At 45.6% G+C, this 18,574-nt stretch overlaps 1 protein-coding gene and 1 long non-coding RNA gene across 11 annotated transcripts in view; one reads left to right on the forward strand and one right to left on the reverse strand.

Annotated features, from left to right (window-relative positions):
- RIMBP2 (RIMS binding protein 2) overlaps positions 1-18,574 on the forward strand; it is a 276,487-nt gene that overhangs the window by 33,744 nt on the left and 224,169 nt on the right. The window lies entirely within an intron of this gene.
- Positions 10,904-12,616, reverse strand: LOC310666906. 2 transcript variants are annotated; one of them, XR_014506087.1, is made up of 3 exons: positions 12,437-12,616; positions 12,239-12,328; positions 10,904-10,967 (listed from the first exon to the last, which is right to left on the reverse strand). It is a non-coding gene; the product is annotated as an uncharacterized lncRNA (long non-coding RNA). The 2 variants fall into 2 exon arrangements; XR_014506088.1 differs by lacking the exon at positions 10,904-10,967 and adding an exon at positions 12,114-12,136.

Here is an 18,574-nt window from a genome sequence, read left to right on the forward strand (position 1 = left end):
CATATATGTATATATAGAGACACTAAAAACAAGAGGAATCCTGACAAAAATCCTCAAAATGGATGCTGATTTAAGTCCACTTCCAGCATGGCTGAGAATAATGATTTCTTAGTTCGAGAGGAAATGTTCTTAAGGGGTTGTGGGGTTGTTATTGGAGCTGTCCCCAGAATACCTTGTAAGCTGGTTAAACCTGATGCTAAACGAAAGTCTGTTGTTATTGGGGGGGGGGGTGCACAGAGAGTGGGGAGGAGGAAAAAACACAGAGTTGCCGTCTAGCAGGAAACGTGTATTTTTCCAAGTGGGTATCATTGGGTAGAGGCTCTTCCTTTACTACAGAGTGCTATTGTGCTCACTTGCTGCTTTCCCATTGGGCCATCTGGCTACTGGGAGAAGAGGATGATGGACTCAGGAAATCACCATTGGTGAAATCACCAGTAGGACCTTGATCTTCTTAAACTCACTGCTAGTAGGCAAGGATCATCGCAACAGAAGCTTCTGCTCCTTGGTACTGGGATTCACCATATCTGGGGGGGGGGGGGGGGAGATGCTTCAAAAGCCCATATCGTTAAAAAAAACTTCTGATAAAAATCTCTACACAAAAGACCATATCTAGGAGAGTCGTCATATCAGGGCACTTCCAACCCAGATGAGGCTTAATGTTACAAACAGGCCACTCAGAAGATGCTCTTGGGTTGCTGGAAATAAGGCAAATCAGGATTTAGTCTAGTGAAGCATTACAGGCTGCTAGGTTTGTGAGCTTGGACCAGTCACGCTACAAAGTCACCATTTGGTCTGGCATCTTGATTCAAAATCGGTGCCCGGCACCTGGACATTCACATAGACCCTCACCTCAGGAAACCTCTGGGTGACAATATCTCTAGAGGCGGCCAAAGTTCCGTCTCTTTACTCTGCCTTTCGGCACATGAGGTGTATATTTTTAGGGCTTACTGTATATTTGTGATTGCAAGTTGCTTTAAACTATTTTAAATATTGTGTATTTAATGTTGTCGACTGCCTTGAGAGCTTAGCTTGAAGGCAGGGATAATTATTATTAAATAAATAAACATACTCATTAAATATATATATTAAATATATAAAAATATATATTTAAATATATATATATACTATATAGGGACGCGGGTGGTGCTGTGGGTTAAACCACTGAGCCTAGGACTTGCTGATCAAAAGGTCAGCGGTTTGAATCCCTGCGACGGGGTGAGCTCCCGTTGCTCGGTCCCTGCTGCTGCCCACCTAGCAGTTCGAAAGCACGTCAAAGTGCAAGTAGATAAATAGGTACTGCTCTAGCGGGAAGGTAAACGGTGTTTCCGTGCACTGCTCTGGTTCTCCAGAAGCGGCTTAGTCATGCTGGCCACATGACCCGGAAGCTGTACGCCAGCTCCCTCGGCCAGTAAAGCAAGATGATCAGGGGTCCCTTTACCTTTTTATATACTATACATTTGCAAATAATCCCAAACATTAGAAAACACCTGTAGTCTCCCTTGACCCCTGCCTGTAAACTAAACCTGGGTAAACTTTGCACCTCTGGAATTTCCAGACTGCTTGGAGGAGTTTGAGTGTGTGTGTGTGTATGCATGCATAACAGTAATGACACCCCTTACTTGAGTACGTTCACTTTTCTTCCTTGGACTAAACAAAGTTGCTTTTAACCATTGGCTGCAATGGCAAGCATGGGTGGCTTCTCACCTATAACTTCACAAAGGTGTTTCAAACCCTTGTTGTTGACCCCCTCTGTTTACATTGCAGTTGGGCATCTTGGATTAAGCAGGCAACTTTCGGGTGCCTATTAAGGCCATGGCTCCTTCCGACAGCTTGAGAAGGCTGGGTGGAGAATTAGTTTTCACTAAAGGCAACTTGAGAGCCAAATAGGCAGATTACTCACCTGGAGGGGTAAAGCGGTGGACTGCAGCTTTGCTGGAAGACTGAAAGAAGCCTGCAGTGAGCTGCCGTTCCTGCAAGAAGGCCAGGCTGCTTAGCTCAACCTTTTGGCTCCAGTTGGTGGCTCAAGTCCAGTGATCCTGATTCTTTTTTAAAAAAAAGATATTTATTGAAATTTCAACATATTACAAAAATGAGAAACAAAAAAGGTACAAAAATAAAAGAAAATGCAAAAATTAAAACAATTAAAAACAAATCAGTCTTTCCAAATTTTGTCTTTCATTTGCTTATTTCCCTGACCTCATCACACCTCCCTCTCTTGTATTCCAGTTCAGTTAGTTACCGGTAATTCAGCAAATCCTTTCCCTCTTTGATTTTATCTTAATCTTTTATCTTAATATATTGTAGTTTTAAATTATCACCTGTTAACAGTCCATTTTTACATATTCCTTTGTAACATTGCTGCTAAAAAAACCCACATAACTTCAATCCAACATCATTCTAACATTCATTAATTTTACAATATTTCTGTAAGTAGTCTTTAAATTTCTTCCAATCTTCTTCCACCGTCCAGTGATCCTGATTCTAAGACTTAGTATTCCATATAAAGGTTGGTAGCTAGAAAACAAAGTGCCCTCCCTTTTCAGTATAAAGTTGCAATCCTACACACCCACACACCTTGGAGCAAGTACCATGGAAGTTGGTGGAATTTTGAGAAATCATGCAAATTTCCCATTTCATCTCTGCTAGGAAATCCTTATTGCATCTGCCCCCTCCCTCTGTTCTCCATCCCCCTTAAGATGTGAGAGCTTCAGGGAAGCCTTTGAGATGCTTTTGCCACAGCCCTGAACTCATTTGCCTGGAGATAGTTGCCATGATTTCAGGTCAGTTTACTGTCAGATGAATGAGTTTAGATTATCGTTTATTGATATCTTTGATTTATGCCCCACCTTTTATCCAAGTGGCATGCTTTGTTTTCCTCCTCCCCCATTTTATCCTCTCACAACCCTGTGAGTTGAGAGTGGTCTCAGTGAGCTTCACAACTAAGTTCAGCCTCTGTTTCTTTTGGAGGAGAGAGTGCTATTGTTAATATTAATATTATTACAGACCCTCCAAGTGTCCCTGTTTTCCAGGGACAGTCCTGGATTTACAGAAGCCATCCTGGTTTCTGCTTTGATCCTGGAATGTCCCATTTTTCCTTGGGACATCCCTGTTACCATCAGAGAAACGTTGGAGGGTATTTTATTATTACTAGTTATCCAAGTGATAAGCTGCCTTTCCTGCTGGTACCCAGGGCAGCAAACACATCTAGTTAACTCCTACTTGGCCTACTGCAATGCGCTGTACGTGAGGCTACCTTTGAAGGTGACCTGGAAACTACAACTAATACAGAATGCGGCAGCTAGACTGGTGACTGGGAGTGGCCACCAAGACCATATAGCAACAGTCCTGAAAGACCTACATTGGCTCCCAGTACATTTCCGAGCACAATTCAAAGTGTTGGTGCTGACCTTTAAAGCCCAAAACGGCCTTGGTCCAGTATACCTGAAGGAGCATCTCCACCCCCATCGTTCTGCCCAGGCACTGAGGTCCAGCTCTGAGGGCCTTCTGCCGGTTCCCTCACTGCGAGAAAGTGAGGTTACAAGGAACCAGGCAGAGGGCCTTCTCTGTAGTGGCGCCCGCACTGTGGAATGCCCTCCCATCAGTCATGGAAATAAACAACTATCTGACTTTTAGAAGACATCTGAAGGCAGCCTTGTTTAGGGAAGTTTTTAATGTTTGGTGTTTTATCATGTTTTTAATATACTGTTGGGAGCCACCCAGAGTGGCTGGGGAATCCCAGCCAGATGGGCGGGGGTATAAATTTATTATTATTAATAATAATAATAATTATAAAAACAGTTAAAAAATAAAAACCCAACCAGTTAAAAATATCTCAACCACTGATCGCAGGGACATTAGTAACAGGGCCAGTGCAGAGCTTTCAGGGCATACAGTGCCATGGGGCTGCCCCACTTAACCAGCCTAACAGCTGCATTCCACATGAGCTACAGCCTCCAAACCATCTTCAAGGGCAGACCCCACAGGTACTGGGTAATTTGTTATCTTTACACTAACTAGTTTGGTTATTGATGTACAGACTGAACAGATATGTCAGATATGCAGATATGTGCCAGGACATACAAGGGCCTTTGCCTAAGCGAAAGTTTTCTTCCAGCAATGTCCTCCATTCGAAAGGGGAGCCATCCCTTCCACGGATATCTCTTGGGCCAATGGGAACTGTATGTTATGCTGCATCTATGTCAATCACCCTTCCCCAACCCTCCAGATAGCGATGGGGGCAAAATACTATTCAATTCTCATTTAAAGGCAAACTTGTGCTTTCCAAAACAGTAACATCAAATGAATTGCAGCCTCCTTCAGAATTCACACCTCCAAATTTTGCGATGTGCTTCTCCAGCAAAGTAATGTGCATAAAAATGCATATGCTTGGGTGAAGCATGCATAAAAATGCATATATTGGTGAAAACAACGCACAGAATTGTACAGTCATACCTCGGGTTACAGATGCTTCAGGTTGCGTTTTTTCAGGTTATGGACCCACCAAAACCCGGAAGTACTGGAACGGGTTACTTCTAGGTTTTGGGGGTTGCGCATGCTCAGAAGCGCTCAATTGTGCTTTGCGCATGTGCAGAAGCATCGAATCACAACCCGCCGTGCGCAGATGCACCTCTGTGGGTTGTGATCGCTGCGGGTTGCGAACATGCATTATATTATATCAGGGAATATCACTTCGTAAAAATGTGAATATTAGACAGAATTGCAAACAAACCTGTATTTGAACAAAAGTGCTGGAGAATTTTTCATGAGAACTTATTACACAGACACTCACACACTCTTGCAAGCTGATGTGGAACTGTGTTTAAGACTGGAAGGATGAAAATTTAAGAGAAACTGAAATTAGTAGATGAACCCTCTGTACTGCAACATGTTGTGACGTTAACATATATGAGAGAGTGCTGGAGGGGAAATAGTTAAGTAGGTTGCACAGACAGGACCCAGGGGGGTGGAGTCAGTGGGTCTATAAAACTAGTTCTGAGGGGAGTTCGTTGGGAGTTGTTGGTGGGCAGTTGGTTGGTTTTAGTGGGTTGGCTGGTTGGGAAAGGCAGTTGGAGCGGCAGTTGGGAATAGAGAGACAGTTGGGCCGTGGGGTTCTTGAGTGTGGGGAGGTAGAAGAGATAGAGAGAGGAAAATAAGACTAAGAAAGTAAAGAGCAACAACGTTTGGAAAGCTGTAAAAGTTTTGTTTGTGTCTGAAATAAAATACACTCTTCTTTAGTAATGGAAAAGCTGACTGAGACTGAAGTGATTTTACCAGGGAGGACCTGGTTGGTGGCAGAGGATTAGTGGTGTACGGGTCAATAGTCTGTGAGATGACCGGGGGCTCCGTACGAACGCCACACATGTTTTGGACCACATTTCCCCTCCCAGACATGGAAAGGGGGATGATAATGATAATACTAATACTAATACTAATACTAATACTAATACTAATAATAATAATTTATTTATTTATACCCCGCCCTCCCCAGCCAAGGCCGGGCTCAGAGCGGCTTACAAGCAATAATAAAAACAAGATGAATGATTACAACTTAAAAACAAAAGTAAAATATAACATTAAAATAATGGAACATTAAAATATTAAAATGTAGCCTCATCGCAGGAGGAGAAGGAAAAGAAAAAAGAAAGAGAGGGAGGGAGGGAATCAAATTGGCTCCAAGCCAAAGGCCAGGCGGAACAACTCTGTCTTACAGGCCCTGCGGAAAGAAATCAGATCCTGCAGGGCCCTGGTCTATGATGGGAGTTGTAGTTTGCAACATCTGCAGGGTCCTACTTTGGGGGAGGCTGAACTAATTGAGAGGCTGCCACATAAGAAGCTGAGCCAGCTGCCACAAGTGAAGATGGCATGGATCTGTAAATGTCTCAGTTTCCCCCTTCCACCGCTGCCACCTCCTCCTCCATCCTCTGTTCCATTACAGCCTCCGAATCCATCACTTGGATTTGGCAGGTTGATTTGCAACTCGGTGGAGAGTGCAGCGACAGATATATTTTGATGAGAAAGACACAGTAGCTTGAGCTATACAAAATATTAGAATATCTCCAAAACCCCCTCAATCAACTTGCGTGCTCTTAATGGGTCTTGCCGCATCTGCTGTTCTGTGGACCGTGAACTCTCAATTTCTCACTGCGAGGAGGTTACCTTATGCCTGGCACTTTAATAAATGGTGTGGCTCTGGTAAGCAGAGGCGTCCGTAAGGCCTTTTGACTGAAATCAGCTATTAGGAAGGCAGACTCAATACATTTTGGCACCTGAGGCAAACCACAAAATGGCGGCCTGGCCACATCAGGGGGGAAAGGGGTGAGTGAAGATCTACATCAAGAACTAGAGGGGACTAAAGATCTACATTGGGATCTGCTGTCCCATGGATCCTGTTGCCCAGGGCAATGGCTTCCTCTTGCCTCTTGGGTGGGCCGGCTGTGTTTACTACTACAGTTGTATTAATGTTTGATAATGCTGAACAAGTGTTGTTTAATGAATAGAGGAATTCTTTGCTTCAGCATCACTTCATTTACTAGCGCAAAGTGCCCCGCATTGCTTGGGAATTCCAGACCCTCCAAGTGCCCCTATTTTTCAGGGACTTCCCTGATTTAGAGAAACCATCCCAGTTTCTGATTTGATCCTGGAATGTTCCACTGTTCCTTAGGACATCCCTATCTTCACCAGAGAAATATTGAAATGTATGATAGCATGTCTCTATTTTCGTAGGAGAAAAGTTGGAGGGTGTGGTAGAATGTCCCTATTTTCAATTGAGAAATTTTGGAATGTATGGAGTTATCTGACCCCCTGAAGGCAATCCCGTATAGGGAAGTTTTTTTTTTAAAAAAATGTTCAATGCTTTATTATATTTTTATATGTGTTGGAAGCTACCCAGAGTGGTTGGGACAACCCAGTAAGATGTGTAGGGCATAAATAGTAAAATTATCATTATGGAATAGGACGTCTCTATTTTCGTTGGAAAAATGTTGGAGGGTATAGAATTCTAAGGTGGGGTGGTGGTGGTTGGGTGGATCTTGGTTAAACTTAGGGCAGCTTTGAAAGGCACCCAGTAGACTCCAAACATAGAGAAAAACCTGCTCCTTGATCTCAGAAACCATTGTGCAAATTTTGGTTACAATATCTTAAGAAGAGTCCATGCGCAAAGACAACAGACGGAGGCGAACAAGTTTACAAACTATGTAGTAGATATAGGCATATGATGATAATAACAACACAATATTTAAAAATGCAAAATGTAACAATTAAAACAGCATAAATAAATGAAAAGCAACACACTATAACTTAACTCCCCCCCCTGTACATAATAACACAAGATTTCCCCTGATTGCATAAACTGGTAAAAAAATAAAATAACATAAAACGTCTGCTCTGCACATTAAAAAATGGCTACCAGTCCTACTGCAACATCAGTTTTTCCGATAGCCCTGGGAACATTTAATGCTGTGTTCATATATGAAACATCAGCCAAGGGGCAAAGTTCAGTTTCTGTCACCCACTGACACGGTCTGCATGTGCCTCACGCACTCCTGTCATTTTATGTGGGTCAGAATGACAGAAACAGGGGAGTTGTGCCCTCTTTTCCTTTTTCTCAGGTTTAATGGGTGGATGGAGGAGATTAATAAATGTAGCAGAAGCACAATGTCAGGCAGAATGCCACCCACGGCGAGAGCTAAGCATGGCTGCCCTAGAGCTTTGCATTTGGGCTACACAGCAATAATAATTGTTATTTAAACAAACACGCACAGAATCCTTGCTTGCTTGCAACTACCCAAATTCAGAACTAAGAAAGAAAAAAACCAATCAAAGTTCTCAAGAGATGGGCGAAGGAGGTTGCAGAAAACAAGGTTTCTCTTCAGTCTTTAAGATTTATATAATAAAATTGTTTCCTATATTAATATGCCACCTTTTAAACAACCTTTGGGGAAAAGAATGTTCCCAAGACAGTCACAGACAATGAAATGTGTGTGTGTACTCATTATAAAGGTAAAGGACCCCTGACCATTAGGTCCAGTTGTGACCAACTCTGGGGTTGCGGCGCTCATCTCGCTTTATTGGCCGAGGGAGCCGGCGTACAGCTTCCGGGTCATGTGGCCAGCATGACTAAGCCGCTTCTGGCAAACCAGAGCACTGCACGGAAATGCCATTTACCTTCCCGCAGGAGCAGTACCTATTTATCTACTTGCACTTTGACACGCTTTCAAACTGCTAGGTTGGCAGGAGCAGGGACCGAGCAATGGGAGCTCACCCCATCGCGGGGATTCGAACCGCCGACATTCTGATCGGCAAGCCCTAGGCTCTGTGGTTTAACTCACAGCGACACCCGCGTCCTGTGTACTCATTATAGGCATCTGTATAAATTTAACAATTGATGCAAGAAGAAACCTTAAGAAACATTTCTTGAGAAATGTGAAAACTTTTAAAGAATGTTTGAAGCAAGAGCATTAAACAAATATTCTGTTACTGAATGCTAATGAGGAGAAAATGTTGCTGGGTTTTAGCTTAGCTTAATTTGTTCAGTTTATACATCACTTCTCACAATGAGTGATTTACAAATGCAAGCTTCTCTTGAAAAGCAAATGTCTGCTTCAGAGGGAACCATTGAAGAGTTAAATTTCTCCTTTCCACACACAGCGCGGTGACAAATTTGTTCAGGTTTTTCCTGAGGTTGCCCTTTACAGAACAAAAAATGTTGCATCCACACAATTAAAAAGAGCTTATCAAATCTTGCTTGACCCTCAGAGAGCATTTAAGCTTTTAATGAGACAAATACATGGAGGAAGGCTTTCGGCCTTAAGAGCTAAATTGAACCTCCAGCTACAGGAGCACTTAGGAGTATGGATTGCCTTGGTTGTGCTCTGCCAAAGGGTATCTTACTGGCAATGGCTGGAAATGGAATAGTAAACCAGTTCAGCCTCAAGTTTTTACATTCTCTCTTCTCCCTGTCTCCTGCCATTGAGACTCCTGTTCCCGGACAGACAGAGATTCAACTGGAGAGTTTCCCTCATCACTGCATCTAGGACTCTGCTCAGCGTTTACATGCAGAATTTTGGGAAGAAAAGCATGTTTTGGGGAAGGAATGTGAATTGAACGAATCTTTATTTGCGTCAGCCATCAGCCATAGCAATAAAACAACAATACGATATATAAAGAATAGAAATAAAAAGTCAATTATATAAAATACAGTATAGGGTTTTGAATCAGTAGTCAAATAGTGGATCTTATTCTGATTGTCTCTGTGCTCACAAATCCTGCCTTAAGGAAACATTTAAGGTGTGAATAGGATGAGCCTGTGACCTGTGACCTGGATTCAGGAATTAAGGACAGTGGTACCGGGGGTTACAGATGCTTCAGGTTGCAGACACTTCAGGTTACAGATTCCGCTAACCCAGAAATAGTACTTCGGGTTAAGAACTTTGCTTCAGGATGAGAACAGAAATCGTGTGGCGGCGGCGCAATCCCACTAATCTTGTGACCACTGTGTGTGTGTGCATGTGTGTGTGCGTGCGCGCACACACACATTCAACCTCAGTAAAGCCAGGCAGTCCCAAATCAATAAAGTGCTCACTGGCCACTGGCCACCTGCCTCAGTGGGTGCTTGGAGTTCACGGTATCACTCACACTAAGCAGACCAAACTGCTATATCAGGCAAAAAAGAAAGGAACAAACCCTCTTGCACCCAGCAAGCTGGACCATTAGGACCATGTGTTCTGGCTTGCTGCAGGTCAACAACTCACAGAAGAGGAACATCATTGACCATGAGCTGAAAACACTCAGCATTGACATTGCTGCTCTGCAGGAGACAAGACTTGCTTCGAATGGCAGCCTCAGAGAGAGCTACACCTTTTGTGGCAAGGAGGGCATCCAGAAGATTCACGGCGTAAGATTTGCAGCAAGGGACTCCCTTCTGTCTGTGATAGAACTGCCAGCTGAGGGCTCAGAATGCTTGCCTTCTCTCCATCTCTCAACTACATCCATTCCAGTAAACATATTGAGTGTTTACGCTCTGTGTGCTCTGATATACAGATCAAGAACAAGTTCTGCGAGAAACTAGACCAGGATGTCAGGAGCCTGCAAACACCTTCTCGGTAGTGGCGCCCTCCCAGAAGATGTCAAAGAATTAAACAACTATCGGACTTTTAGAAGACATCTGAAGGCAGACCTGTTTAGGGAAGTTTTTAATGTTTGAAGTTTTATTCTGTTTTTAGTGTTCTGCTGGGAGCTGCCCAGAGTGGCTGTGGAAACCCAACCAGATGGGCGGGGTATAAATAAAAAAAATATTATTACTATTACTATTCCTGCTGGGAGAGTTCATCACAGCTGGGATAACCACAGAGGCCACCTTGGTATCAGGAGCCTGAACAAGAACGGACAAAGGCTACCTGAACTGTGCTCATACCACAGCCTCTGCGTCACAAACATGGTATGCTCTACCAAGGCAAAACACTCAGTGTCCTGGAGACATCTTAGATGTCAGGTCACTGGCACCAGCTGGGCTGGATTGTCACCAGGTGATTGCACTGAACTGTATTAATGCCACACGGAGCTACCACAGCACTGACTGCGACATGGTCACTCCCTGGTGGTGAGCAAAGAGGACCTGTAGCCAATCTAAGGTTCTGCACTTTGGCAGGAAGAACCAGCTGCACCAATATAACATGAAGGACACCTGGTTTGCTGGTAGGGAAAAGGATCTAGGGATCTTAGTGGACCACAAGCTTAACATGAGTCAACCTGAGAGTGATGCAGCAGCAGCAAAAAATGCTAATTCTATTTCAGGCTGCAACAACAAAAGTGTCCAGATCAATGGAAGACAATAACACAATGAAATTCAAAACAGTAACAATTTATTGTGCATTTATTCAAAATCCATTAAAAAATATTTATTTTTATTCCATTCTCTTCCGGTTTTTCTTCTTGACACGTGGAGTTACACAGGGAGTAGATCATATATCCTAAGGAACAGAAAAACCCAAAATTCCATGAGATCTTTTGAGGCAAAATAATGTTAACAATTTTCGGATCTCTCTCTGTCCCCTGCCCCGTCCTGTCTTTTGCAAAACAAAGGTGTCAACCCTGTGCCCAGACAGCAAGACTCTCCCCCCTCGGCCTCCCTGAGGTGGTCCAAAGGAAAGAAGAGCAAGGCATAAGGCACCAGCTGGGCTGCAGGAGTTGCCAGAAGGAGGCCTACAAAATGCCACCCAGCCATCTTAGGGACTCCACTCTGCATCTGTGTCGGGTTTACTCGGGAGCCTTTTCTTCTCCTGAAGCCATCCCACGAGGCAGCGGAGGTTTAGAATCAGAATTCTCCTTGATGGGCTCCTGTCAGGGAACTGCCATCAGTGTCCGAGGGAGAGAGCAAACTCCGAAGGGATCCCAGAGAGCGTCCCGGGAGTGGGAGAGGCAGCCCATCTTCTGGGGGAGAGAATCAGCGTAGCTCCAGTGGAGAAGGGGGGGAGATGGGGGAATCAGCGAGGCGATCCCATGACTCCTTGCCGGGCGCCAGCGGGGAGAGTAGAGGTCCTCCGCTGCCCACGCCCTCCTTGCGCAGAAGGCTTTCGCGCAGAGATAGTAGGCAAAGACTGGGCGTCAAAGAACTTCTTTGCTGGAAGAAGTTTAAGAAACGCCCACTGACGGATTCTGCCAGCGATTGAGACAGTCATGGGCAAGTAGCTGCCCGGAGAGGAAAGGTTCACTCAGGCAACCCAGCCAGACGTTGGGACAAGCTTACGCACGAGCAACCCCTAGAACCCCATCGGCCCCTCACTTCCCTCTACAGCACATGCACAAACAGCTTCTTTTGGATCTCGTCTGCTCCATCTGCCGGAGCCTGTCTTCTGACGCAGGGGAAAGTCCCTCACTCACCAAGGGTTTGAGATCCATTGGCTCCCCTCCCCTGGTTCCCCGGCCTCTTCTCCCTCTGACTGCTCCTCCTTGTCCCTGCTCCACTCCCTGGGCTCTGAGACTGCTTCCTCCCACCATTCCTCTGTGCCCAATGAGTCCATGACATCGTTCCACCCCTTGGCCTGTGTCCCCACAAGGCTGCTTCCCCCTACCTGATCTGGTCCCACAGCCACTGCTTCCCTTCTGCCCACATCCCTTCTTGCCAGCATCATTCTGTCACCTGCAAGAGAAAAAAGGTAAGCAGGACGCCAGGAGTGCCTGCTTCTCTCGCAGATGAAACAGGGCATCTCTAGCTACAGATGGGCTTTTGATAAAGTTTTACCTGCTGAGTGCATTTGAATGTTGGCCTCTCTCTGGTATCCAATGGAGTCTGAGGTCCACACTACCTATATATCTTCAATGATGATGTCATCTGGATGGAAGAGAATTTGAATGAGAAGAGAATGAGAATGAAAATGAAAATGAGATTTCCCCACAGGCCTTTAGTCAAAGGTCGCTGTCTCCAAGGTGTGGGGCTTACCTTCTTTCGGCTTCAGGCGGAAGCAAGCCAGGTCCGGCCGAACTACTGTCATCTGCAGACGAAAGAAAAATCGGGGTCAGATGGGAGCAAGAGAGCACAGAAGCAGCACCAAGTCAGGAAGGACAGGTCTCCCTCTGTCTTGGGCCCACTCCCTTGTTCCAGAGGACCTCCCTGGGCCCTGCAGCCTCCTGGGCTGTCCAATAGCAACCAATGAGCGCCACGAAACAGCACCCTCTAGAACAAAGCACTGAGGGCACAAGTAGAAGGGGATGGCAGAGGACCAGATGGTTGAACAGTGTTCTCGATGCTACCAACATGAGTTTGATCAAACTGTGGGAGGCAGTGGAAGACAGGTCCATGGGGTCACGAAGAGTCAGACATGACTAAACGCCTCAACAACAACAACAACACAACAAAGCACACAGGTACTGCAGCTGCCGACCAGCCACGACCTCTGCTGTACAAGTAGGAATTCCCACTGGGAAAAGGGGAAAGTCAGAACCAGCCATGAAAACCATTCTTGATCCATTGAAACTAGTCTTTCAAGTTTCAGTCAAGGCTCTTGTACTACCAAGCCAGCTGTACGCTTGTGAAACGTGGACCATTTATAAATGCCATCTCCAACTCCTTGAAAGATTCTATAAATGGTGTCTCTGAAAAATGTGGCACACCACCTGGGAAGGCAGGCAAACTAATACTAGTGTCCTGGAAGAAGCAAAGATCACCAGTGTTGAAGCAATGATTCTTCAACACCAACTTCGTTGGACTGGTCATGTGGTTCCGATGCCTGATGATCATCTTCCAAAGCAACGACTCTATTCCAAACTTAAAAAAGGAAGGTGAAATGCTGGTGGCCAACAAGAGGTTTAAAGACTCTCTCAAGGCCAATCTAAAAACATGTTGTATAAACACCAATGGCTGGGAAACACTGGCCTGCAAGCGCTCCAATAGGAGAACAGCTTTTACCAAAGGTGTCATGGGCTTTGAAGACACTTGAACTCAGGACGCAAGAGAGAAATGAGCTAAGAGGAAGGCACACTTGGCAAACCCTCACTGTGATCAACTCCCGCCCAGAAAACTATGTCCCCACTGTGGAAGGACATGTGGATCCAGAACTGGCCTCCAGTCACTTATGGACTCACGGTTAAAACTCACTTTTCATGGAAGTCAATCTTACTCAGCTATGAGTAATAGAAGGAGAAGGAGAAGGAGAAGAAGAAGAAGATATCTAGTCGTAGCACTTGCCTACTCTTGTAGCAGGAAAACCTCCAAATATTCATATAAAAGCAATCCAACACTGGATTGACACCATTCCAATGCTGTTCTGCTCAGAAGGAAGATGGCTACCAGAGGAGGCACTTGGGACATGGCTAGGGGCAGCCATCATCCCTGAAGCATGAGACCACGTACACAGCAACCCTTCTGCCGGGGTGATCATCACTGCCCTCCTGGTCTCCGAGTGCCAGACAGGTAGCCATCTCAAGGACAAGAGTGGATCCAACCTACATGGATTGGGGACTTGGCCAGGACAATAGGGGGTACTCAACTTGGCTGGGAAACAGGAACATTTATATATTTTCCTTTGTTTTACTTAATGGGTGTAAGGTGGAGGTCAAGGGAGGGCCAGGGACAAACCTGATACTCAGGTGTCCACCAGAAAAACCTCCCAGTTTGTGACACACACCCCTGGAGATGAAGAGAAAGGGATGCTACTTACAGTCTGCCCATGTCGTCCACAAAAACCCTAACTATTCCTCTATCTAAAAAATAAAAATATATACAGAATATGCACAGGTGTGCACAAAAAACAAAAATATTAAAACAAAGAACAAAAAATAAAATAAAATAAATAAAAGTATTAAAAGAAAAGAATAAAAGAAAATCAAAATAGATCAAATCAAATAAATCAGATCAAAGTAATAAATGAAATCAAAATCAAAATAAGAAAACGAAAAAAGAACAAATCACTAAATCTGCTCTTACTCTCACCAACTGCCACCACCAACTGCCACTACCACCTCTCTCCTCTAAGCTCTCCTCACTAACCCACAATGGCCACCTGCAAGTCAGTGGCTTTTAAAGGAGAAGCAAGAGATGTCACAAAGGAGGGCGGGTCCTTGTCACCGTGGCAACCCCCCCCCCCCCGGACCTGGCCCCACCTGGCCCTTCCTGAGTGGTGATGCTCCTCTGTCAGAACTCGGAGGCACCTGCGGTTCCGCCTGCAGAACGCTCTGATCCCAAACTCTCTAGCCCTACGACTGGCTCTGCCACGATAAATCCATTTGTTTCTAAGGTGCTTGGTGGCTCTCTTTTTCTACGTTTGCTGCGGGGGGCTTAATAATATCACTACCCTTCCGCACTCTGTGGATTAAGCAGGGCATGGATTTGCAAGCATTTGTAACTTCTGCCACATAATTTTCAGGTGGAACTCAAATCGGGAGAGAAAAGGGTAAATGCAGCCTGCTCTTTCCATGCGGGTGGCACATTTCGTGGTGCATGCAAAATTAATGGTGGGCCATAACATTAAAGGCAGGCGCGTTGGGGACCTGTCTGGCCTAAGTGGGGAAAGGAACCATCAAATTCGCTCATAGAACCTCTCTGGCATGGGAGCACATGAATTCCAGAGCCATGGGCACATGAATGCTTCACAGTCTGTTGTTTTTCTGCGGAATTCACATTTGGAAATATGCCCAGTCGACTGCAAAGAGCACATACCTGCTTCTTTCCAAAGGAGTGCTAAAATCAATTAACAAGTCCTCAAAGAGGCAGGCCTGTTCCAGTCCCCACCTCAGATAGTCTCAAAGGGCGAGGAAGCCAGTGCAAATTTATCTGCAATTTCAGCAGAAGTTGTGTCTCAAGAGTGCAGCAGCTAACTTTTGGCTGACCAAAATTCTGGCACCTTGGCTGAGTGTCCTGGAGCATGCACAGAAATCCTTGACCTCCAAGGGGGATGTAGCATTTCAAAGACCGCAGGGCAAATGTGCTCCTGAGCATATGCAGAATCCTTTTCCTCTGGTGAGGTGTGGGGAACCTTTGGCCACCCCAGCTCTTGCTAGAGCAAGCAGGAGTTCAGCAACATCTGGAGGGAGGGCCAGAGGTTCCCCACACCTGAGCTAGGGACTGTGCAGGTATCTGTGGATTCTGGAGTCCCAGAATTCGCCTTAGGTATTTTTTCCATGGATGTTAGTGACTTCACCTGCCTGATGCTGCATAGGGGGTGACCTAGGATGAGATGGCTGGCAGGAGCTCATGCTATGGCCTGGCTGACTTGCTTGCACAGTAAACGGAAGACGAGTTCTCAGTGTGTCATCTGAACAGAGTGAAGAACAGTGGCAACTTCCGCAAATCTTTTGCTAAGCAGCAAAACTCTGTATTGCTGCGTCTGCCGGCTGACGTTCACAGCAGAAAGCCATTTGTACTTCTGCCTCTGTTCTGGTCTCTGAATGGAAGCATGGTTCGTATCCCACTACTGACACCAGTGTCTGTTGACCCTCAGCTGTGGATTCCAGAGTTTTGCAGGAATGGGTAACTTAACAGCATTTTAAGCAGCTCTTGTAAAGTTGGAAAGGACCACAAGGGTCATGTACTCCTGAAATGCAGGAATCCTTTTGCCCAACATGTCACGGCTTCCACCCTGGGATTAAGAGTCTCATGCTCTACAAACTGAGGTGTATGTTCTGGTTTGACATAAAAATAAATTCAGCTGATCTTAAGAAAGACCCTCAGCTGTGGATTGTTGGTTGACACTGCAGGGGTGTGTGAGAGACAGTACAGATCCTCCAAGTGTCTCTACTTTCCAGGCACACTCCCGGATTTACAGAAGCCATTCTGTTTTCTGATTTGATCCGGGAAAGTCCCACTTTTCCTTAGGATGCCCCTATTTTCATCGGAGAAATGTTGGAGGATGTGGTATGATGTCCCTGTTTTCATCAGAGAAACGTCATGAGGGCATGGAGTCGTGTGATCCTGGAGCCAAGAAGATCAAGTAACTATGCAACCTTTAGAAGGCAGCTGAAGGCAGCCCTGTAGAGGGAAGTGCGTAATGTTTTCTTATGTTTTTATGTATGTTGGAAGCCGCCCGGAGTGGCTCCGGCAGCCTTACTCAGATGGGTGGGGTATAAATAAAATAATTATTATCATTATCGTCTTATATCATTAATATTATAATATTATTATCAAATATTATTATTGTTGTTACAAGAATTTTAAGGTCTTGCATATATAAAATAAATGTTCATAAATGTACCAAGCACGCACACACACACACACACACACATAAAGCACATGTCTGAAGCCCACAGAAAAAGTCCTGAAACCATTTTGTCCCTCCCAAATTTACCTCAGATATTGTCTCCCCATTGTCTCTTTGCTCACAAATCCTGTCTTAAGGGCACATTTAAGATATGAATATGGTGAGCCTGTGACCAATATTCAGGAATTAAGTAGTTATCATCACAAAAGAATAGCCAGGCTCTCCAGGTAAACCCATCAACAGCCAGGTAAACCCATCCACAGGTGTCCTGCTGGCCCCTTCTCTGATGTATGTATGATGTATTGGGGGTGGTCTTGGGCTACACCCCTTCTGTGGTGTATGTATGGGGGTGGTCTTGAGCTCCAGGGCAGGGAATTTCAAAAGTTTATAGATATAGGAGTTTGCCCCCCATTGTTCTCGGTCCCCCCCCCTCCTGCGTGTGGGGGGAGCACCCTGCTGCAACAGCTTGAATAAAGATCAGGCTTACAAGTTGCTTTGCTTTTCAATGCAGTGGTACCATGGGCTAAGTACTTAATTCGTTCCGGAGGTCCGTTCTTAACCTGAAACTGTTCTTAACCTGAAGCACCACTTTAGCTAATGGGGCCTCCTGCCGCCGCCACACAATTTCTGTTCTCATCCTGAAGCAAAGTTCTTAACCCGAGGTACTATTTCTGGGTTAGCGGACTCTGTAACCTGAAGCGTATGTAACCCGAGGTACCACTGTATTCTCTGCTTGGCCTCTGTTATTTTCTCCTACCTGCTAAAGGACTCTAGATGGGCTCTTGGGTACCCCAGAAGGGAAAAGGAGCAGTTTTTTTCTTATAACAGTGGCCTATCATGTTGCAAACACTTTTTCCCCTTTCAAGTCCCTTCCCACCCCAAATGTAAGGGGTTGAAGGGTTTGATGAGCTAGTCTAATACAGCTTCTTAAGGGTCTGTTTATGTTCCTGGGTGTGTAGTCAGAACTTGAAGCAGTTTTGAGGAGACCTGGTATGTTTACACAGGCAGGGTTGAACTGGGGCAGCGGCGGTGCTATCCTGATCTTTCTGATTTTCTTTCTTACCCCCCTGTTTTGTGTGGAGAAGGATTTACATAACACCTTTCACCTTGTGGCTGCAGAGCTTGCCTGTAAATATTTAAGCGACGGCTCAGCTTTCAGCCTGACTATACCAATGACAGAGATCAAACATTTTCTGACCTTTTGTTAATCTTCTCTGTGAAACCAGAGGATGCCCTCGGTCTCCTTTTAGTGCTTGGAGAAGGAAGGTGGCATATTTGGGGAAGGAGGAGGGCGGCCTTTCCTGCGCTGGCTGCCTTCACACAAACAAAATGCAGAGAAAGCATTAGGTGCTTCAGAAGGTCACGTGCCTGTACCAATAAATATAAAGGATTTGTCAAACGGTGTAGCTAGTTTGGAATGCCATAACCCAGGGGTAGGCAACCTAAGGCCCGGGGGCCGGATGCGGCCCAATCGCCTTCTCAATCCAGCCCACGGACGGTCTGGAAATCAGCATGTTTTTACATGAGTAGAATGCATAGCTGTCAACTTACAGATTTGAAAATAAGGGACCAGCAGCCTCGAAAATAAGGGATCAGCAGCCAAAATAAGGGATTTTCCAGTTGTCAAGTTACATACATTGATAGGATTGACAGATGCTGTCAATCCGGCATGAGTGGTTGTAGCGCCACCGCGGCTGCTGAAGCACCACCCTTCTGCGTCCCTCCCCATCCCCTCCTCTTCCTCCTCCCTCAGGCCGCCTCCTCAGCTGCCACCACCGCTGCCGCCTCCGGGCTCGCGGGTGGCGTGGGCAAGAGTCTCTCTCTTCCACCCTCTCTTGGGCGGGGAAGGGCCGATGGAACTCCTTGCGCCAGGACGACGGCACCAG

This window comes from Podarcis tiliguerta (genome assembly GCF_965153285.1).
Source record: "Podarcis tiliguerta genome assembly, chromosome: 16".
NCBI lineage: Eukaryota > Metazoa > Chordata > Lepidosauria > Squamata > Lacertidae > Podarcis > Podarcis tiliguerta.